Genomic DNA, 22061 nt, shown 5'->3' with positions numbered 1-22061 from the left:
GCTAGTGCAACTCAGGATCATCATAAAAATAAAACAAAGAACTGTGGATGCAGGAAATCTGAAACAAAAAACAGAAATTGCTAGACAGAGGAAAAAAAAATAAAACAGCAGGTCTGGCAGGATCTGTGAAAAGAAAAGTAGAGCTATCATTTTGAGTCTGGCAATTCTTCAAAATCGACCGAGATCAAAAGGTCTAATGGAGAGAGTTATTGGACTTGAAATGTTAACTCAGTTCCTCTCTCCACAGACTTGCTGAGTTTCTCCAGCAATTTCTGTCTTTGTTTCAGGAAAAAGATCTTTGTGCATCCACGTAGAAAGGTGCTCAGTTCGCTGGAAATTGCACTCTATCTAGGAGTTCCTTCTTCACAGAAGGATCTACCTAGTGTGTGGTAGAAAAAGCAGTTTTGCACTTCAAATCGAAAATTTTCTTTGGTCTCCAGAAGTGTCATCACACACAACTGAATGGCTTTTTCCTTCCACTGCCAAGTCATCCATGCTATCTTTCATCTATTAGCCACCAGCAAACCACCCATAGTTCCAATTACTCCAATTATGTGACATGCCAGGCTAGGCATGGGCAATACAACTTCATTTCTAAATCCACATGTCACTAATTTCAATGAGGTTCACTCATTTTCAGCTATTAATAACTTCACAGAGCAGTACTTAGGTTAAATCTTTTAACATTCATTTGAGATACAAAAATAAATCCCTCAGCTTAAAGCTGCAAGCATCAGATTTCAATGCCAGTCATCTGCTTAACTTTTGCAAATAGCCAAATCTCAAAACAAATAAGCATTTAGTTAATTTCCCTTAGATAACCGGTTTGTCCTTCAATCCAAAGTACTTGGGCTTCCACAAAAATAAAAAAAACAATATTTCAGGGGCAACCTGAAACAGTAGTCCTGCATTCTGTCACAGTGTTGTGTGTGGCAGTCTATTACTCGGAGGTTGATATATGGCTATTACTGCTAGAAAGTGGCAAGGATAAGAATGGCAGATCAAACTGTCACTTCCTCAACAATACAGGGCATTTATTTTTAAGATGTGTTAAACAACTGTAGCTAAACAATATAATTAAAAATCTGGTACAGTTGTTATGAAGATGTGGGTGAACTATACCTTTTAAGAGAGTTAAAAAGCTAGCAGTGACAGCACCAAGTATTCTCAACAAGATCCAATGTAACATGTGCTCCAGCTACTGGAGTAGCTGGTTTCCTGGAAATGACAAAAAACAAAACAGGTGTGAATTAGGCCAGTTTAAATTATACCCCAAGTTTGAATTTAGCATATTGACAATCTTAAAAGCCAATGACACAATCCGATGCTCTGGGATATTAGACGAGGGAAAGTTGGAGGAGAACAGCCCAGCTACCAGCAAATAAAAGACTGCCTGAAGAACAGCTCTCTTAAAAGTATCTTTATCAATTAGTAACCTGTGAAGCAGAATCCTTAAGAAGAAAAGACAAACACTGGAAGATCCACATAGAAGAACCGAAAGCTGCCTGCTTTTGAGAAAAGTAGTTTTGTTTTGTAAATCTTAATTGGGAATATTATCGGACTAGTATTATAGAAGGGAAGCTAAAAGATAGGTTAGAGTAAGGACTTGTGAATAGTTGTTAGTTGATTATTCTCTGTTATACTTTAAGAAATAAAGTTGTTAATTTTTACATTTAGTAGTTTTTAGATTAGATTAGATTACTTACAGTGTGGAAACAGGCCCTTCGGCCCAACAAGTCCACACCACTCCGCCGAAGCGCAACCCACCCATACCCCTACATCTACCCCTTACCTAACACTACGGGCAATTTAGCATGTCCAATTCACCTGACCTGCACATCTTTGGACTGTGGGAGGAAACCGGAGCACCCGGAGGAAACCCACGCAAACACGGGGAGAATGTGCAAACTCCACACAGTCGCCTGAGGCGGGAATTGAACCCGGGTTTATGGCGCTGTGAGGCAGCAGTGCTAACCACTGTGCCACCATGCCGCCCTAGTTCTTGGCCACTCGAATTTTTACAGATTATGGCATGGGATACTTTGTGTTGCTGGTTTAAATTAAGCAGGAGGGTTTACCCAATGCCGTAACACAGTAATGGAATGTACCTCAAGACAACTAGAAGATAGGGTAACTAGCAATTCATAATGGTCTCATTCACTCAGGACCGGAGCAACCACAAGGCAATCGCCTAGGAGTGGAAACACGGTGGGGGTGTAATGCAAAAGACTGCATGAAGTACCCAGGAAACTACATTAATAATCAAAAACAGCTTCAGTAGTGGGATTAAAAGATCAAGAAATACTGATATACATCCACAGGCATATGTGTGGATTTTCGTGTATTTATGTTGTCTGTCTCAAATTTTTATACTACATCCCTTATTTTGAAACAATTTAGATCACAGTAGACCTGTGAATAATATCCGTGTCATTTAACCTAGCTGACTTGATCGTAATGGTTTTGTGCACAATAAATCATCATCATCTTGAAGCTGTTGCAGGAGCACAATATTACACAAAAATACAGAAAATGAGCAGCTCACTGCACCTGTTCCACCATTCATTACGGTCACAGCTGATCTCTTAGATCAGTGACATACCACCGCGCGCTCTCCTATTTCTTTGATGTCTTCAATAACTAGATATGTATCTATTTCTTTCATAAACATATTCAGTGAGTTGAACTTCACTGCCTTAAATGATACAGAATTCCAAAGGTTCACAAATGTCTGAATAAAAAAAAAGTTTAAGTCACCTCGGTCTGAAATCACCTACCCTGTATTCAGAGACTTCAACCCCTTGTTCTAGACATCTCCAGGACAATTGAAACAGAATCCCTGCATCTAGTTTGTCTCGACCTGTTAGAATTTTCGGTGTTTCAAATCAGATTTCTTCACATTCTTCTAATCTCCAGTGAATACAGACGTACTTGACTCAAGCTCTCCTTATATGATGTCCCTGCCTTTCCAGGGATCAGTCTAGTGAACCTTTACTGTCCTCAAGGGAAAGTATATCTTCTCTTAGTTAAGGAGACAAATCCTGCACAGAAAGAATATCCGGAGTATGATCTCATCATTGCTTTCTCCAACTGCAGCAAGACTGCCTTGCTCCTGTACTCAAACTCTCTTGTTATGAAGGCCATTTGCTTTCCTAACTCCTTGCTGCACCTATATGTTTGCTTTCAGTGACTTGTGCCCAAAAACACCAGATCCATTTGCCTTCCAACATCCTTCTATCTATCACCGTTTAAATAATACTCTGCCATTGTCTACTTCAGTAGGAAAAAACAGAGTTAGACATATACACCTTACAACACATCTGTCATGTATTTGTCCACTTATTCAATTTGTCTAAAATTGCCTTGAAGGTTTTTACATTCTTCTGGCTACTCACACGATCACCTATCTTTATGTCAAACTGGTCAATATTATATTCAAATTCCATATCCAAACTGTTGATACACATTGTGAATAGCTAGGACCCAAACACTGACCTCTGTGGTACTCCACAAGGCACCAATCTCGTGCCCTATTAAACAATTCTCAATCCATGCCAGTATATTATTACCAATCTTACGATACTTAATGTTAACACTAACCTCTTCATGTGGGACAGAGTCATAGAGATGTACAGCATGGAAACAGACCCTTCGGTCCAACCCGTCCATGCCGACCAGATATCCCAACCCAATTTAGTCCCACGTGTCAGCACCCAGCCCATATCCCTCCAAATCCTTCCTACTCAAACCCATCCAAATGCCTCTTAAATATTGCAATTGTACCAGCCTCCACCACATCCTCTGGCAGCTCTTTCCATACACGTACCATCCTCTGTGTGAAAACGTTGCCCCTTAGGTCTCTTTTATATCTTTCCCCTCACCCTAAACATATGCACTCTAGTTCTGGACTCCCCGACCCCAGGGAAAAGACTTTGTCTATTTATCCTATCCATGCCCCTCAATTTTGTAAACCTCTATAAGGTCACCTCTCAGCCTCCGATGCTCCAGGGAAAACAGCCCCAGCCTGTTCAGCCTCTCCCTATAGCTCAAATCCTCCAACCCTGGCAACATCCTTGTAAATCTTTTCTGAACCCTTTCAGGTTTCACAACATCTTTCTGATAGGGAGGATACCAGAATTGCACGCAATATTCCAACAGTGGCCTAACCAATGTCCTGTACAGCCGCAACATGACCTCCCAACTCCTGTACTCAATATTCTGACCAATAAAGGAAAGCATACCAAACATCTTCTTCACTATCTTATCTACCTGCGACTCCACTTTCAAGGAGCTATGAACCTGCACTCCAAGGTCTCTTTGTTCAGCAACACTCCCTAGGACCTTACCATTAAGTGTATAAGTCCTGCTAAGATTTGCTTTCCCAAAATGCAGCACCTCGCATTTATCGGAATTAAACTCCATCTGCCACTTCTCAGCCATTGGCCCATCTGGTCAAGATCCTGTTGTAATCTGAGGTAATCTTCTTCGCTGTCTACTACACCTACAATTTTGGTATCATCTGCAAACGCACTAACTGTACCTCTTATGCTCGCATCCAAATGACAAAAAGTAAAGGACCCAGCACCGGTCCTTGTGGCACTCCACTGGTCACAGGCCTCCAGTCTGAAAAACAACCCTCCACCATCACCCTCCGTCTTCTACCTTTGAGCCAGTACTGTATCCAAATGGCTAATTCTCCCTTTAATCCGTGAGATCTAACTTTGCTATCTAGTCTTCCATGGGGAACCTTGTCGAACGCCTTACTGAAGTCCATATAGATCACATCTACCACTTTGCACTCAATCCTCTGTTACTTCTTCAAAAAAAACTCAATCAAGTTTGTGAGACATTATTTCCCACGCACAAAGCCATGTTGACTATCCCTAATCAGTCCTTGCCTTTCCAAATACATGTACATCCTGTCCCTCAGGATTCCCTCCAACAACTTGCACACTGACGTCAGACTTACTGGTCTATAGTTTCCTGGCTTGTCCTTACTGCCCTTACACAGTGGCACCACGTTTGCCAACCTCCAGTCTTCTAGCACTTACCTGTGACTATCGATGATACAAATATCTCAGCAAGAGGCCCAGCAATCACTTCTCTGGCTTCCCACAGAGTTCTCGGGTACACCTGATCAGGTCCTGGGGATTTATTCACCTTTACCCGTTTCAAGACATCCAGCACTTCTTCCTCTGTAATATGGACATTTCGCAAGATGTCACCACCTATTTCCCTACAGTCTATATCTTCCATATCCTTTTTCACAGTAAATACTAATGCAAAACACTCATTTTAGTATCTGCAACATCACCTGCGGCTCCACAAAGGTCACCTTGCTGATCTTCGAAGGGCCCTATTCTCTCCCTCGCTATCCTTTTATCCTTAATGCATTCGTAAAAACCCTTTGGATTCTCCTTAATTCTATTTGCCAAAGGTATTTCATGTCCCCTTGTTGCCCTCCTGATTTCCTCTTAAGTATACTCCTACTTTCTTTATACTCTAAGGATTCACTCGATCTATCCTGTCTATACCTTACATATGCTTCCTTCTTTTTCTTAACCAAACCCTCAATTTCTTTAGACATCCAGCATTCCCTATACCTACCAGCCTTTCCTTTCACCCTAACAGGAATATACTTTCTCTGGATTCTCATTAGCTCATTTCTGAAGGCTTCCCATTTTCCAGCCGTCCCTTTACCTGAGAACATCTGCCCCCAATCAGCATTTGGAAGTTCTTCTCTAATACCATCAAAATTGGCCTTTCTCCAATTTAGAACTTCAACTTTTAGATCTAGTCTATCCTTTCCCATCACTATTTTAAATTTAATAAAATTAAGTTTGCTGGCCCCAAACTGCTCCCCCACTGACACCTCAGTCACCTGCCCTGCCTTCTTTCCCAAGAGTAGGTCAAGTTTCACACCTTCTCTAGTAGGTACATTCACATACTGAATCAGAAAATTTTCTTGTACACACTTAACACTATGGCAGTCCCAGTCTATGTTTGGAAAGTTAAAATCCCCTACCATAACCACCCTATTATTCTTACAGATAGCTGAGATCTCCTTACAAATTTGTTTTTCAATTTCCCTCAGACTATTGGGGGGTCTATAATACAATCCTAATAAGGTGATCATCCCTTTCTTATTTCTCAGTTTCACCCAAATAACTTCCCTGATGTATTTCCAAGAATATCCTCCCTCAGCACAGCTGTAATGCTATCATGAAAACTCTGAAAATCTAAATATATTATGTACATTAGTTCTCCCTTATCTATTTACAATTCTAGTAGATTTTTCAAAGACAAATAAATGCATATTGACTTTGTGTAATTCCATAGTTCTAAATGTCCTATTGGCTGATCCTTCATAATAGACTAAAATTTCCCTCACTAATGATGTTAGGCTCACTGGTCTATAAATTGCCTGGTTTCTCCATTTTAAAAACGAAATGGATCTGGTTATTATTACCCTCCAAACGTCAGAGATGGTCTACAGAACTTGAGGAGGACTACCAGCTCATTCACTTGCTCTGTTTAATGCCCTGGGATGGAGGTGATTAGGCTCTAAGATTTATCAGCTTTCAGTCCCATTATTTTCTCTCGGATTTTTTATTTAAAAACTAATTTCCTTCCATTCTTTCTCCTCAACAGACCTTTGAATCCCTAGCATTTTTGTAAAGTTATTTAGACCCTCTTCCATGAGAGCAGAACTAAAGTGGCTGCTCAGTTGCCTTGTCATTTCCTGGTGGCATCACATCATAAGATGTAGGCGCAAATGTAGACCATTCCAGTTCCCTGCAGTATTCAATGAAACCATGCTCGATAATGAGAATCTTCAAGTCCACTTTCTGGCCTTATCCTCTTAATCTTTGATCCCTTCATTGATTGAGATTCTGAATATACCAAGCTTGAATATGCTTAATGAACCAACCTTGACAGCCCTCTTGTGATAAAGAATTCTGTGGATTGAGCACCCTCAAGAAGAAACTTTCTCCATATGCTGGAATGGGTGACTAAATTTATTTCCTCTGGTTCTAGCTTCTCCCACATTAAGGATGTTGGATGTAGGTTTGCTCGCTGAGCTGCAAGGTTTATTTCCAGAAATTTTGTTACCCTACTAGGTAACATCTTCAGTGGACCTCAGGCAAAGCAATGCTGAAAATCCCTGTTTTCTATTAATGTGTTTGAGTTTCTTTAGGTTGGTGATGTCATTTCCTGTGGTGAGGTCACTTTCTGTTCTTTTTCTCAGTGGGTGGTAGATGGGGTCTAACTCAATGTGTTTGTTGGTAGAGTTCCAGTTGGAATGCCATGCTTCTAGGAATTCTCGTGCCTGTCTTTGTTTGGCTTGTCCTAGGATCGATGTGTTGTCCCAGTCGAAGTGGTATCCTTCCTCAGCCGTATGGGAGGATACTAGTGAGAGGGGGTCATTCTTTTTGTGGCTAGCTGGTGTACATGTATCCTGGTGGCTAGTTTTCTGCCTGTTACAAAATACCATGCAAGGACTGTAAGTGACAACCCAAAGAAACCCAAACATATAAATACAAAGCAGGAATTTTCAGCATTGCTTCGCCTGAGGCCCACTGAAGATGTTACCTAGTAAGGTAACAGTGTCTGGAAATGAACCTTGCAGCTCAGCAAGCAAACCTACATCCAAAACCTCAACCTGAGCTACAAATCTTCTCAAAACTCTCTCCCATATTAAGAAACAACTTCTCCCATTCTACCCTGTTAAGCCAAAGGCACAGTCAGTTTCTTGCCATTCTTTTAAAACTTGAAATTTCTCACTTAAGTGTACCCAGACCCAATGACTACAGCAGTTCAAGAAAGCAGCTCACTCTCACCTTCACCACAGTATGCAAATTCCAAGAAGAATCCCTACACTTTATTAAGACAAAATAAAGAGTGGGCACTTAGGGATGGAGAGCAAACAGATTCACATCATGTGTCTCCTACTTAGACAGTACACAGAGCAGTGGACACAATTCCAGTGGAGCTCAGAATGAATAAGGAATATAGAAGATACACCATTTGCATCTTCAAGCTGCATGTCCTGAAACTTGATGGATTGGTATTGTGCTCCAGGGCAATCCAATGTTCTTCACTCAGATCTTGTAACAAGTAGCATAGAACATTGTAGTTTTTTTCCAAATTAATTCATGGAATGTGAGCATTAATGGCTGGGCCAGCATTTATTGCCGATCCCTGGTTTCCTTTGAGATGGTGGCAATGAACTGCCTTCTTGAACTGTAGCAGTCATGTGCTGAAGGTCCAGGATATTGACCCAACAAATGATCCATTATGATAGGAGTGAAAACGGATGATCAGTTTGCAATTTCCATCATTCAATTGTAATACCTGGATTAAAAGATGTTTTTCTTTTAAAAAGAGAAAAACCATGAGTTAAGATGGCCATAGTGATCACTTGCCTAGAGTGAGCAGAACTTCACAAACCAAATCATCAAGAGCTAGTCCGAACTGAAATTAATATTTTAAAATGTCTGAAAACAGTCACTTAGATCCAAATCTCGAGCTTGACTTACACCATTCTGGTGGCTTTACATATTGTGACGAAAAGTCTTATCTGCAGATTACCAACCTTGGGAAAAAAAAGTTGAAGTCACACCCAAGAACAGAAAAGTGAACTTTATTTCAGTCAACTCCTTTCAAGCAGCGCTGAAAGAAGATTGATGGATTCAGCAGAATGAGAAGGCTTGCTCTCCTCAAGTACCCATTTTATACTCATCCTCCAAGACAGATAACTACTCTTCTGCTATATTTCAAAAGTATTTCATTTGCTGGAAATCACTTTGGGATATTGTGAAGTTGTGAAGTGTGCAATAGGAAAGGAAATCTTTTATTATGAAGTTAATCAAAGGAAATTGTTATTGATTCATTAGAATCACTGAACAATATCTGGTTTTGAATTTGTTTTTTTTAGCCTGGAGACATTTAAATACCATTGTTTATTTCTTCAAAATTTACTTCATTCAACTTGTAGCCATTCTTTTCCAAAGTACAAAAAAGGCTGCATGAGGACAGAAACTAATTATCCCTGCTCACTTGGTTGTAACACATCCAAAAAGGCATAACTATGCAGTCGGTGGAAAGCAAGAGCAGTGGAAGCATGATAGAGGTGCCATGCCCAATTCCTTGAGCTGGGAACATGGTGGGCCTGCTTTATGCCTAACTACAGCACAGTGGCACAGTGGTTAGCACTGTTGCCTCACAGCGCCAGAGACCCAGGTTCAATTCCCACCTCAGGCGACTAACTGTGTGGAGTTTGCACATTCTCCCCGTGCCTGTGTGGGTTTCCTCCGGGTGCTCCGGTTTCCTCCCACAGTCCAAAAATGTGCAGGTTAGGTGAATTGGCCATGCTAAATTGCCCGTGGTGTTAGGTGAATGGGGTAAATGTAGGGGAATGGGTCTGCATGGGTTGCACTTCGGCGGGTCACTATGGACTTGTTGGGCTGAAGGGCCTGTTTCCACACTAAGTAATCTAATCTATCTAGCTTTGCATTTCTTCTGGCACATCTATAATCATTTCAGTGGAATGGCTGGATTGCCCAGATGTTCTGTGGCCTAACAGACAACTTTTGTGCCAAAAACCATACTGCTGAGCACTACCGGGGGGGGGGGGTCATGCCCTTGACAACCAGTAGTACAGATATCAGTGAAGGTCTGAGTAACATCTACTGTCGAGGATGCAAGATGCTTCAAATAGCACATAGCTGCTCCTGTGCACTCAGCTCCACAACACTGGCAGATTCAACTCACATTGGGATATAGGTCCATGAACTGTTAACGTCAACACTCCTGGTTTTAAAAAAAACGTAACTAAGCTCTTGGAATATTTTACTAACCTGACTTCTGCAAAAAATAAAAAAGGTTGCTGGCTCACTTTCAAACCAGTCAGGATGAAACCCAGAAGAATGCAAGATGCTGTCAGGCTCCTTACCCATCATTTAAAATCCAAATCCCAAAAAATGAGCAAGAGCTAATTTACACTAAACTGATGAAGGAGAAAAACAAAATGAATTGGCAGCTCCAACACAATAGCAGAAGAAGTGTTTCTCTTGGTGCTTACAGGTCCCTTTGTTACATTTCTCTGTTAAAACATCTAGCTCTCTGCGATGCTGGAATACGTTCTACTGGCTTTCAACTATATTCTGGAGACTCTGATTATATTGCTCATTTGTGTATGACTGTAAATTACATCAATACCAGGCTTTATAATAGAATCAATAAGCCAGGCACTGAAAAGGGGTTTGGTAGGACACATGGTTACTTCAGCTAACAAGTCTTCCTATGCGTTACTCAGAAATATGCAATATTTTGATATATCTGGTTACATGTGCAGTTTAAAATGTATTGATATTCGTACACATAAATTATCTAAAAAGAAACAGAGCGAAGAAAGACAGCATTCATTTTGAGGCAATTTATATTATTAATGACAATTAGATTTCTGTTCCAATTATTCTGCAGGGAACATTGGAGAAGAAATTTCTCTGCAATGCTGCTCTAAGACTTCAAAAGAAAATTCCATTCAAAAGTCTCATGATGTTTAAGATGGAGTGCAAAGCTAACTTAATGGAGTTTTTCTGAAGAAGTAACAAACTGGATTGATGAAGGCAGAGTGGTGGATATGATCTATATGGACTTCAGTAAGATGTTCAACAAGGTTCCTCATGGTAGACTGGTTAGCAAGGTTTGATCACATGAAATAGAGGGAGAACTCACCATTTGGATACAGAACTGGCTCAAAGGTAGAAGACAGAGGGTAGTGGTGGAGGGTTGCTTTTCAGACAAGAGGCCTGTGATCAGTGGTGCGTCATGAGGATCAGTGCTGGGTCCACTGCTTGTCATTTATATGAATGGTATGGGTGTGAACATAGGAGGTATAGTTAGGTTTGCAGATGACACCAAAATTGGAGGTGGATTGTACAGCCAAGAAGTTTACCTCAGAGTATAACAAGATCTTGATCAGATGGGCCAATGAGTAGCAGATAGAGTTTAATTTAGATAAATGCGAGGTGCTGTATGTTGGAAAGACAAAATCAGGGCAGGACTTCTACACTTCATGGCAATGTCTTGGGGAGTGTTGCTGAACAAAGACATTGGAGTGCAGGTTCATGGTTCCTTGAAATTGGAGTCACAGGTAGATAGGATAGTGAAGAGCGTGTTTAGTATGCTTTCCTTTATTGGTCAGAGCACTGAGTATCAGAGTTGGGAGGTCATGTTGCAGCTGTACAGGACATTGGTTTGGCCACTTTTGGAATACTGTATTCAATTCTGGTCTCCCTCCTAAAAGAAGGGTGTTATGAAATGTGAAAAAGAGTTCAGAAAAGATTTACAAGGATGTTGCCAGGGTTGGAGGGTTTGAGTTACAGGAAGAGGCTGAGTAGGCTGGGGCTGTTTTCCTAAGGGCATCAGAGGCTGAGGGGTGACCCAATAGAGATTTATAGAATCATGAAGGGCATGGGTAGTGTGCCTAGACAAGGGGAGAGGAATCCAAAACTAAATGGCATATGTTTAAGGTGAGAGGGGAAAAATATAGAAGAGACCCAAGGGACAACATTTTCATGCAGAGGGTGGTACGTGTGTGGAATGAGATGCCAGATGAAGTGGTGCAGGTACAATTAGAACATTTAAAAAGCATCTGGATGAGTATATGAATAGGAAGGGTTTAGAAGTACATGGGCCAGATGTTGGCAATGGGACTAGATTTATTTAGAATATCTGGTCGGCATGGACGAATTGGACTGAAGGTTCAGTTTCCATGCTGTACAGTTCTATGACTAAGTCTTACACATTTTATCGTATCCAAAACACCTGTGTTATTGTGTTTGGTGCTTGAAAAACTGCTGACCTAAAGCAGCTTGGAAAGAGGAGGGTTTCTGCAGAATTTCCGACAATGCAACATTATAAACAGGCATGACAGATATGCTCCATTCGGAATGGTACGTCAAAAGAAAGCCCCACAGAAAATCTCCCCTCCTTGATGGCCTCCAAATCAGCAGTCAATAACTTCAAACGTTAATTAAGTGTCTGACAACATCAAGAGATTTACACTTTATCCCACTACAGTGCTTAAAATCTGATTCATTACAAGAATGCAGCACTGGAATAAAATTTGAGCTCTTGACATTGATTACAGCATCAAACTTGCAGTTCAAGACTGAAGAAACAGAAACAAATGTACATAAATATCCAAGTAACCATTACCTTGCCACTTGGAGATCCGATTGGAAATTGGCAGCACAGGCAAACCGAGCGTAAATATTATATGACTGAAGAAGTTGGACTGATTTTGAAATGACTATATATACTGACTGGAAACTCTTGAATGGAGTAAACAGCATTATAAGCAGTCCTGTTCTGATTGCCTTAACCTTGCTAGTAACCTTGGATAGCTTAGCAAAGCAATTCTGACAACAACATGGTACAATAACCACTTATAACAAGATATTTACCATATTGGGCAGTGTAATGATAACGATTCAAAAGATACTCAACTAATGTTTTTGCTGTGGTAAGGATGTATGTGCATGAAACAGAAATGGAATAAAATTAAAATGGGACATTCTGTTCCTCCCAAAGAACAGTATCAGGTTGCAACAACTGCCGTCCTACCTTTTCGCCTCTCACCATCACCCAATCATGGCCCCACAATCTCTCCAGATCATTACATCCATCTGGGGAACACTCAGCTTCCTGAATGCATGCTAGTGCCTCCCAATTCAGTGCCCATTTTTGTTAGAACTCCACATTTGCATTCCTCAAATCAAATATCTTTGACAGTACTGATTCCAGCTCTCCCAGGCACAATTTATATGCTGGTAAGACTGTGATTAAAAGTAAGCGATCCAACCTTATCTGTAACGTTTGGCAAGCTTGAGCCACACCATTCGCCAGTGTCATTTCTTCACTGTCATCCAGCTGATAGACAGTCATAAATCTGGTTCCATTCATAACTACCCAGTATCAGTGCAATGGCTTCTCTTACCCCTCACTCAGCATTACCTCCATACCTCAAGGATCTAATCCTTGGTGTTATCTACAAACTGCTCCTCATTTACATCACCTTGCTTCCCATTTACTTCACCTTACAACAGTTCCTATCTGTATGGTGACAAGAGACAGCTCTTTTGATAGCTGCAAAAGTGAGGACTGCAGATGCTGGAGATCAGAATCGAGAGTGTGGTGCTGCAAAAACACAGCAGGTCAGACAGCATCCGAAGAGCAGGAGAATCAACATTTCGGGCAAAAGCCTGACCTATTGTGCTTTTCCAGCTACACACCTTCGACTCTCCTTTGATAGTACCTTTTTCAACTCTTCTACTGTCAGACTACTTGTCAAATATCCAGCCCTCAAGCAGAAATTTTCTCGATATATTTTCAAACGACCAAAGCCTTGGTCTTCAGTTCCCAATCTGTTTCTGAGCCACCAACTTCATCTCTCTACTTGGCATGGTGAGGTGGAATTTGACTGTTTGCAAACTTGGTCTCATTTTCAATCAGACAAACTGGAACAAGACAAAAAAAAAGCTGCCAACCAGAGAACGTCCAGTAGGGGCAAGTGGCGACCATATGCAAACAGTGGAAGAAGCATGTGAAAACCCACCCACTGAGCACTTCAAACATTTGTGGCAAGGTGCACAGACCTAATATTAGACTCTTCAGTCACCCATAAGTCCCGAAAGGAAGGAAGTCATTCACTCTAAGATCATCTGAGTCAAAATATAAATTCTCAATCAGTTTTTACAACTGACAATTCTAACTCTGCTTACATCCCCCTCCTTCATCTTGCTGAATTCCATGCCTTCGCTCATCTCCAGCTGCAGCCCACACCCAACCCTTGAGCGCTCAAGAATAGACTATTCCATGTACTCCTGGACAACCTCCTATATTGTGTCGATCCAAAAGTTATATTAACTATATTCCAACTTGCACCAAATCCTATTCATCAGCCACCCCTGCCCACACATTTATTCTCATTCTTACGTTCATATCCTCTTTATATGGCCTCACCCCTGCAATAATCTCCTCTAACCGAGCTACTCAAGCTCTCCATAATTGTCTATTTTTGGAGTACCTAACTCGACCATCAGTGGCCATGTTTTCAGCTACCAAGGCCTTCATTTTGGAATTCCCTCCCTAACTGCCATTAAGATATTCCTTAAGACCTCCTTTTTACAGTGCTTTTCATCACCTTGCCCAATATCACAGCTGGCTAGGATATCAAATTCTGTTTGCTACTTCTCCTGTTAAGCAGGTTCTGTTGGTCATTGCTTCTGTGCCAAGTTTGAACATTTTCAATTTTAACAATTAACTGAGGAGATCCTTTTGACCCGTTCAAGTGGAAACAGCACAAACGACTGTTATCTGAAGCATCTGCTGACCAGTTCACCATCACTTCTTCTCCAAGGCTACCAAAAATGTCTCCAGAAAACTTTACTAGAAGGCAAAAGGTAAACATACAAGCCGCCTTGATGTGTTGTGCCACTCAGAGTGGTACCTATCTGTCCTGTACCTTGGTAAATACAAATGAGACTCTGACGTTAAATAGAGAATCCATGACACATCCCTGCAAGTGGAGTGGAGTATCAAGTCCTATTGCTCAATAACATCTTCATAAATCATTTTCCAGAATTTGTGTTGGTTAAACTGATTTATTGAGCAGGTAAGTGAAACATGGTTGCTACAATATACTTCAGTTATTGATAAAGGCAAAACCAATGAGAGGAACTAGGGGCTCCTTACAGGCAAGAGAATAAAGGAAACGGCAAAGGAAACAAATATCTTGTATCTGTCTTCATGGTATAGAGTGTATTTGACAAATAGAGTCAGAGATGTACAGCACGGAAACAGACCCTTTGGTCCAATTCGTCCATGCTGACCAGATAACCTCACCTAATTTAGTCCCATTTGCCAGCACTTGGCCCATATCCCTCGACATTCATAAACCCATCTGAGATAAATGTTGTAATTGTACCAGCCTCCACCACTTCCTCTGACAGCTCATTCCATATATGCACCACTCTCCAAGAAAAAGTGGCCCATTAGGTCCCTTTTACATCTTTCCCCTCATCCTAAACCTATGCCCTCTAGTTCTGGACTCCCCCACCCCAGGGAAAAGACTAGTTATCTTATTCATGCCCCTCATGATTTTATAAGCCTCTATAAGGTCACCCCTCAGCACCGATGCTCCACAGGAAACAGCCCCAACCTATTCAGCCTCTCCCAATTAGCTCAAATCCTCCAACCCTGACAAAATCCTTGTGAATCTTTTGTTTTTCCACAACATCCTTCCTATAGGAAGGAGACTAGAATTGCACGCCATATTCCAAAAGTGGCCTCACCAATACAGCTGCAACATGCCAAATGACCTCCAATTCATCTGCATACAGGACTAGTCATCGTCAGGTTCTTTTTTCCCCCCTAAACAATTGAAAGCAACCTTCGAAAGACAAGAAACTGCAGTAGTTCATAAAGTTAAATTCTGGGATGCACTTCAACCAAGGTGACACCAGCAGTTGATGCAATTCCTGTTATAATTCTGACAAAGGTGCATAATTAGGATGCTAGAAAATACCAGAAATAATGAAGAATCAAGAATCTAGTGAGGATAAGAACCTTCGAGGAAACAATGTTAGAAATAGAATTCTGGGGAAATGAATGGGACTAAGATATGTAAATCTCAGATCAGATAGCTTGTAGTGTAGCACTTCTATAGCTATCTTTGTTGAGATAATGGATGCAATCACTTAGATTTTCACAATTCCCTAGAATTAGGCCCATCTGATCAAGACCCCATTGTACTCGAAGGTAACTTTCTTCACTGTCCACTACACTTCCAATCTTAGTAACTATACTTCCTATGTTCACATCCAAATCATTTGTATGAATGGCGAAAAGTAGTGGACCCAGTACCAATCCTTATGGCTAGCTGAGCCAGTTCTGTATCCAAATGGCTAGTTCTCCCTGTATTCCATGAGATCTAACTTTGCTAACCAGTCTTCCTTTGGGAATGTTGTCAAATGTCTTACTGAAGTCCATATAGATCAGGTCTTTTGAGCAATGCTAGCTCAGTTCCTAGCAGAAACAAACCCACAGGACAAAGTTACTGTTGTGGTTCTGTTCGCCGAGCTGGAAGATTTTGTTGCAAACGTTTCATCCCCTGGCTAGGCGACATCATCAGTGCTTGGGAGCCTCCTGCGAAGCGCTTCTTTGATGTTTCCTCCGGTGTTTATAGTGGTCTGTCCCTGCCGCTTCCGGTTGTCAGTTTCAGCTGTCCGCTGTAGTGGTTGGTATATTGGGTCCAGGTCGATGAATTTGTTGATGGAGTTTGTGGATGAATGCCATGCCTCTAGGAATTCCCTGGCTGTTCTCTGTCTGGCTTGTCCTACAATAGTAGTGTTGTCCCAGTCGAATTCATGTTGCTTGTCATCTGCGTGTGTGGCTACTAAGGATAGCTGGTCGTGTCGTTTCGTGGCTAGTTGATGTTCATGAATGCGGATTGTTAGCTGTCTTCCTGTTTGTCCTATATAGTGTTTAGTGCAGTCCTTGCATGGTATTTTGTACACTACATTCGTCTTGCTCATGTTGGGTATCGGGTCCTTCGTTCTGGTGAGTTGTTGTCTGAGCGTGGCTGTTGGTTTGTGTGCCGTTATGAGTCCTAGGGGTCTCAGTAGTCTGGCTGTCAGTTCCGAGATGCTCCTGATGTATGGTAGTGTGGCTAGTCCTTTTGGTTGTGGTATGTCCTCATTTCATGGTCTTTCTCTTAGGCATCTGTTGATGAAGTTGCGCGGGTATCCGTTTTTGGCGAATACCTTGTATAGGTGTTCCTCTTCTTCTTTTTGCAGTCCTGGTGTACTGCAGTGTGTTGTGGCCCTTTTGAATAGTGTCCTGATGCAGCTTCGTTTGTGTGTGTTGGGGTGGTTACTTTCATAGTTTAGGACTTGGTCTGTGTGTGTGGCTTTCCTGTATACTCTTGTAGTGAATTCTCCGTCTGGTGTTCTCTGTACCATCACGTCTAGGAATGGGAGCTGGCTATCCTTTTCTTCTTCTCTCGTGAATCGGATTCCTGTGAGTGTGGCGTTGATGATCCGGTGTGTTTTTTCTATTTCCGTGTTTTTAATGATTACTCTATCCTTAGTAGCCACACACGCAGACAACAAGCAACATGAATTCGACTGGGACAACACTACTATCATAGGGCAAGCCAGACAGAGAACAGCCAGGGAATTCCTAGAGGCATGGCATTCATCCACAAACTCCATCAACAAACACATCGACCTGGACCCAATATACCAACCACTACAGCGGACAGCTGAGACTGACAACCGGAAGCGACAGGGACAGACCACTATAAACACCGGAGGAAACATCAAAGAAGCGCTTCGCAGGAGGCTCCCAAGCACTGATGATGTCGCCTAGCCAGGGGACGAAACGTTTGCAACAAAAACTTCCAGCTCGGCGAACAGAACCACAACAACGAGCACCCGAGCTACAAATCTTCGCACAAGCTTTGAACAAAGTTACTCTTAAATCGGCACAAACCAATAAAAAAAAGTGACCACCTCTCAGCAAAGGTGAACTTGGCAGATTGTCTATTTAAAAGAACACTCATCCAATTTTATTCTACTACTTTAAATAAACAACATTCCATCAAAATTTAGGGCATGATGTGAAGATGCCAGTGTGAAGCTGTGAAACAGGATTATAAGACACAGAACTTAGAGCAAAATATTTATAGCTTCACACAAAGGAACAGTGCTCCAAAAGCCAATGCTTCCAAGTAAACCTGTTGGAATATAATCTGGTGTTGTGCGATTTTAAAAATTAGGGAAGACAGCCCCTTTAGGGGTACTACAACAAAATTCCAAAAGGAAACATACAAATTAAATAAAAGTGTAATTTTATAAAGTGGGGACAGACTTGAAGGGTACCTGCAGACAACATGAGCAAGCTTTCCAAGGGTATCCGGGCATGGGTGCAAGGTCAGGAGCTGTCCCTTCTCTCAGAAGTAGATATCAACTTAAGGCTGAAGTAAACCAGCTGACTTTCCCAGCAGCGGTTAAATGTAAGCTTTGGCTTTTAACTGGCAAGCCAGAGAGGTTACACGTGTAACCCAGGCACATTGTACCTCTGGCAGGTAAAAACAGCTGGAGGAGAATAATCACTGAGCAAGTGACATGCCAGAAAGGCCATCCTAGTGTACCCTGTGAATAGGGATCACTGAACTACCTTTCTAGACCTTCCCTCTGCCCATAACATGCATTTTGCTTTGTGGGTGTATGTGAATATTAACAAGTGGAATTGTAATACAATGGTTCAGAATAGTTTATCTATCGATAAAATCTATGTAATAACGCAAATTTAATTAATCACAGTAACCTGGTCTGTACATTGTTGACCTGGGTCTAAAAGTCAGGTGAGCTGTGGAATTCTGCATGGTTTTAAATATTTAAAACTTGTCACAACTCTGGGAACATAGGGGATTGATTTCCAGCAGGCTACACCAGTGAGGTGTAATCGCAAGGAAGTTGGCCAATCTGTCTGCCCTTTTGAGTACCATGGGGCCCAGTGTAGGGGGCTGAAGTGCAATAAAATATTTAGTAAAATCCCTTTTACTCAAGTTTATACCAAAGACGAGATGGAATATAATGCGTTCATTGCACCGGATCCTTTGCCTGTTGCATGACAGGCAAAGAAGGTAAAATTGCACTCAAAAGACTTTGTTTAAGTAGAGTAGCTGTTGAAACAGAGTGGAACTATACACAACATTTGAGAGTCCCACACCTCTCCCCAGGGAAACAATGTTACAACCAGCTGCCTATGTGCACAAATACTCCATTCTCCAGGACTGACATCCATTCAACCTTGCAAGGTAACACGTACACACAGCGTCTCTCTGATCAAAGCTGAATTGATAAAATCCTATATGAGCTATGGTCAGCCTCATAATACAGAGTCGGAGCCAATCTGCTTTGAGACATCTAATGATTCACAGTTCATTGGAAACCTTCCAGGTTTCAATTAATTTGTTCTGAAGCCAGACAGCTGACAGACTAGATATCATGGTCATTCATCAGCTGTGGATTTCCCAGCCCCTTGTGGCTCCAAATGAGAAGATTTCATGCTGGTGATAATACAGAACTGACCAAGCCCTACAAAATTGCTCTTCAAATTTGCCATCATTGTATGCTCCCCAAAAACCACATCATTGATCCTCCTCTTACCTACCACCTATTTGATGGCCTCTTGAAAGGAATATGCTAACATATCCCACTGCTTTGCATAACTTTCCCATGTTTTTGAACCAGTCCAGTCAGATTTCTGTCCATTGAGTATGGCTGAGATCAGAGTGAACCATCCATCCTCATTCTTCTTGATCTTCCTACAACCTTTAACATGATTAACCACACCACCCTCCTCCATGGTTGAACAAAGTATTCATTCACCCATCAATTTCATACCTGCTGACTTTCATTGACTGCTGTTACCCAAATGCCTCACTTTGACCTTCCCATCCTCATTTTTAAAATTCCTCATTGGCCAACCCAATCTTTGTAATCCCCTCCAGAATTACAACTATCTAAGTGATGCATTCTCCAATTCTGGCCCCCAGTGCAGCTTTTGTTTCCATTTGTTCCATCACAGGATGTGACAATTTCAAATGTTTGGACTAGAAACTCTGGCATTTCCTACACCCCTTAAAATCGGATTCAACCAAACTTTTGAACACCTGTCCAACTTTCTTCTCAGGCTGTCTGGCTGTTTTAAAAACAAGAGTGCTATACAAGTATAAGCTGTAGTGGGAACAGCTTTTTGGGATGACACCACTAAGTAATAGAGTCACCTGCATCCCCTTTCATTTCAATGAGAGTTTTGTACCATCTGGTAAGCTTGGGAGTTAATTCTAAACCACTGGGACACTGGCATGAGATGCGGCAATACCCAGATAGGAGCAATGGTCAAAGAGAGCCAGCAGAATGCCTTCACCCACATTGAAACAATTAGAGCAGTGAGCTTCCCCACAGGCAGCAGCACATTATCCCGCAATCCACAGCAGTGTTGGCAGTATGGAAAAACCCACAGTTGACCACGTGACAGAATGACCATTGACTTTGTAACTGCATGAGTCAATGCTGGCACCAATGCATAGATCTCTTTTAATTAGTAACAGCAGCTATAGAAATTTGAACAGCAAATACCTTCTTAATCAAGGTAAACACACACACACACGGGAGATTGCAAATCTCTTATTGGAAAGCAGTGAAACTGCAACGTACGTTACCTTCCAGTACCAAGAACCAGCCCTACTCTCCTGATTCCTTCCTTCCGGTTTAGTGAGACTTAGGGGAGAAAAAGGTTCAAATTTGAAATATAGTGGCAGCAGTAACTAATAACTGGTACATTCTAGCTTTATAGAGGAAAAAAAAGCAAGAGAGAAAGGAGGAGATTGCCTGCTAGATTTCAAGTAATGCCATGCTAAAAGGAATGGTGATCCTAATATTCTCAGTTTAGGATCAAAAGAGGTTTTTTTAAAAAAGAGAAGTCCTTTTGCTTCCATCCTCTCAATACCATCCCATGACTGTTGTGCTAACCACAACTCATGGTTAAAAATAGCTTAGTAGCCTATTTATGAGGGTGAATTCTGGTAGCCATCATTTGTTTTGCTGCCCTGACAGCGTTCTACTTCATATCACAAATTTCCACATTTTACAGAGGATACTATGAAAAGAAAAACACAAACTGATTCCACTCCAACTATTTTTAAGAACACAAAAGGACAACATCATTCTAACATCCAGCATGATTCCAGCACTGCTTGGGGCATGTTGGCAATTTTATATGTTTGAACCTTTGATTTGGGTATCTTCAGCTCAAAAGATAAGCAATTTCAGGAAGGATTATGTATCTCGCTTAGCAAGTCTTCAGATCAAGGAGTATTGGCGAAGCGGAGGGCCAGATGTCACAGACAAATATTTTTCTTTGGGGAAGAACTATAAATGAACAATAAACACAGGAACCTCCCAAACAGTCAATAGACAGAACTCTGGTAGAACTGCATTTCTCATGAGTCATTCCTTCTCATGCAAGAGTTAATAACCCTAATAATAACTGCAGGCTAAAATCCAATTCAGAAAACAATTAGCTAGCCAGTCATTAAAAATTTAAAACATAAAAAGTGGCCTTGTCACAATATTCATGGCTTTGATCTCTAAACCAGAATAAAACTGGATGTGCATACAATGGATTCCCCCTTGACAGATGATTTGTCTTCTCATGCATAAAGATGATGGTGGGAGAGCAGGACGTTACAGTTCCCTGGATCTAGACAACAACGCTGATGAAATAAAACAGTAAAGGTGAAGGAGAGCCAGTGAAGAGTTAGACAGAATGTGATCACTTTAATAGATCCAGAATAAGAACATAAGAAATAAGAGCAGGAGTAGGCCATTTGGCTCCTCAAGCTTGCTCCACCATTCAATAAGATCATGGCTGATCTTTTTTGTGGACTCAGCTCCACTTACCCACTCACTCACTATAACCTTTCATTTTTTTACTGTGCAAAAAAATTGTCTTTGTCTTAAAAACATTCAACGAGGTAGCCTCACTGCTTCACTGGGCATGAGTTCTACAGATACACAACTCTTTGGGTGAATAAGTTCCTCCTCAACTCAATCCTAAAACTGCTTCTCCTTATTTTGAGGCTATGCCCCTAGTTCTATGGAGATTAAAAAAAAAGGAGACTAATCCTCAAGGATTGTGCTGTTTTCTCCTTTGAACTAACATGTCTACAAGTAACTAATCCATGCAGGGACAAAAGCAGAGCATTGCATGTATTAAGTGATCCAGGGTTATTAGGAGTCTATAGAAATTAAGACAATTCCAGAGGGGCTGTTTTTATCCCTGTTATTTTCATTGACCCTCACTTGTTTCCTGATTATAAAAGTAATGTAGAGGATAAAGCGAAAACTGTTCAATGGACCCGATGAAGGTGGGAGATGACAAAATGAAATTACCAGGAATATCCCTCCAAGCCAGACAGA

General features: G+C 41.3%; 1 protein-coding gene across 8 annotated transcripts in view; it reads right to left on the bottom strand.

Annotated features, from left to right (window-relative positions):
• Positions 1-22061, bottom strand: part of LOC122558104 (EF-hand calcium-binding domain-containing protein 4A-like) — a 141278-nt gene that overhangs the window by 108324 nt on the left and 10893 nt on the right. For 2 of the 8 annotated variants that reach the window (XM_087996720.1, XM_087996721.1), the window contains one exon: positions 1123-1218. The exons of 5 other annotated variants lie outside the window; for them this stretch is intronic. The gene's annotated coding sequence lies outside the window, so the exon portion shown is untranslated. Of the gene's footprint in view, positions 1-1122; positions 1219-12225; positions 12323-22061 lie in introns of those variants that run through there. One more of the 8 variants, XM_087996722.1, reaches the window with a different exon arrangement.

Source organism: Chiloscyllium plagiosum, unplaced genomic scaffold (genome assembly GCF_037043375.1).
Source record: "Chiloscyllium plagiosum isolate Xiang-an unplaced genomic scaffold, Cpla_swu_hap1 HiC_scaffold_18, whole genome shotgun sequence".
NCBI classification, from domain to species: Eukaryota; Metazoa; Chordata; class Chondrichthyes; order Orectolobiformes; family Hemiscylliidae; genus Chiloscyllium; species Chiloscyllium plagiosum.
This window is presented reverse-complemented; position numbering and strand designations above follow the sequence as displayed.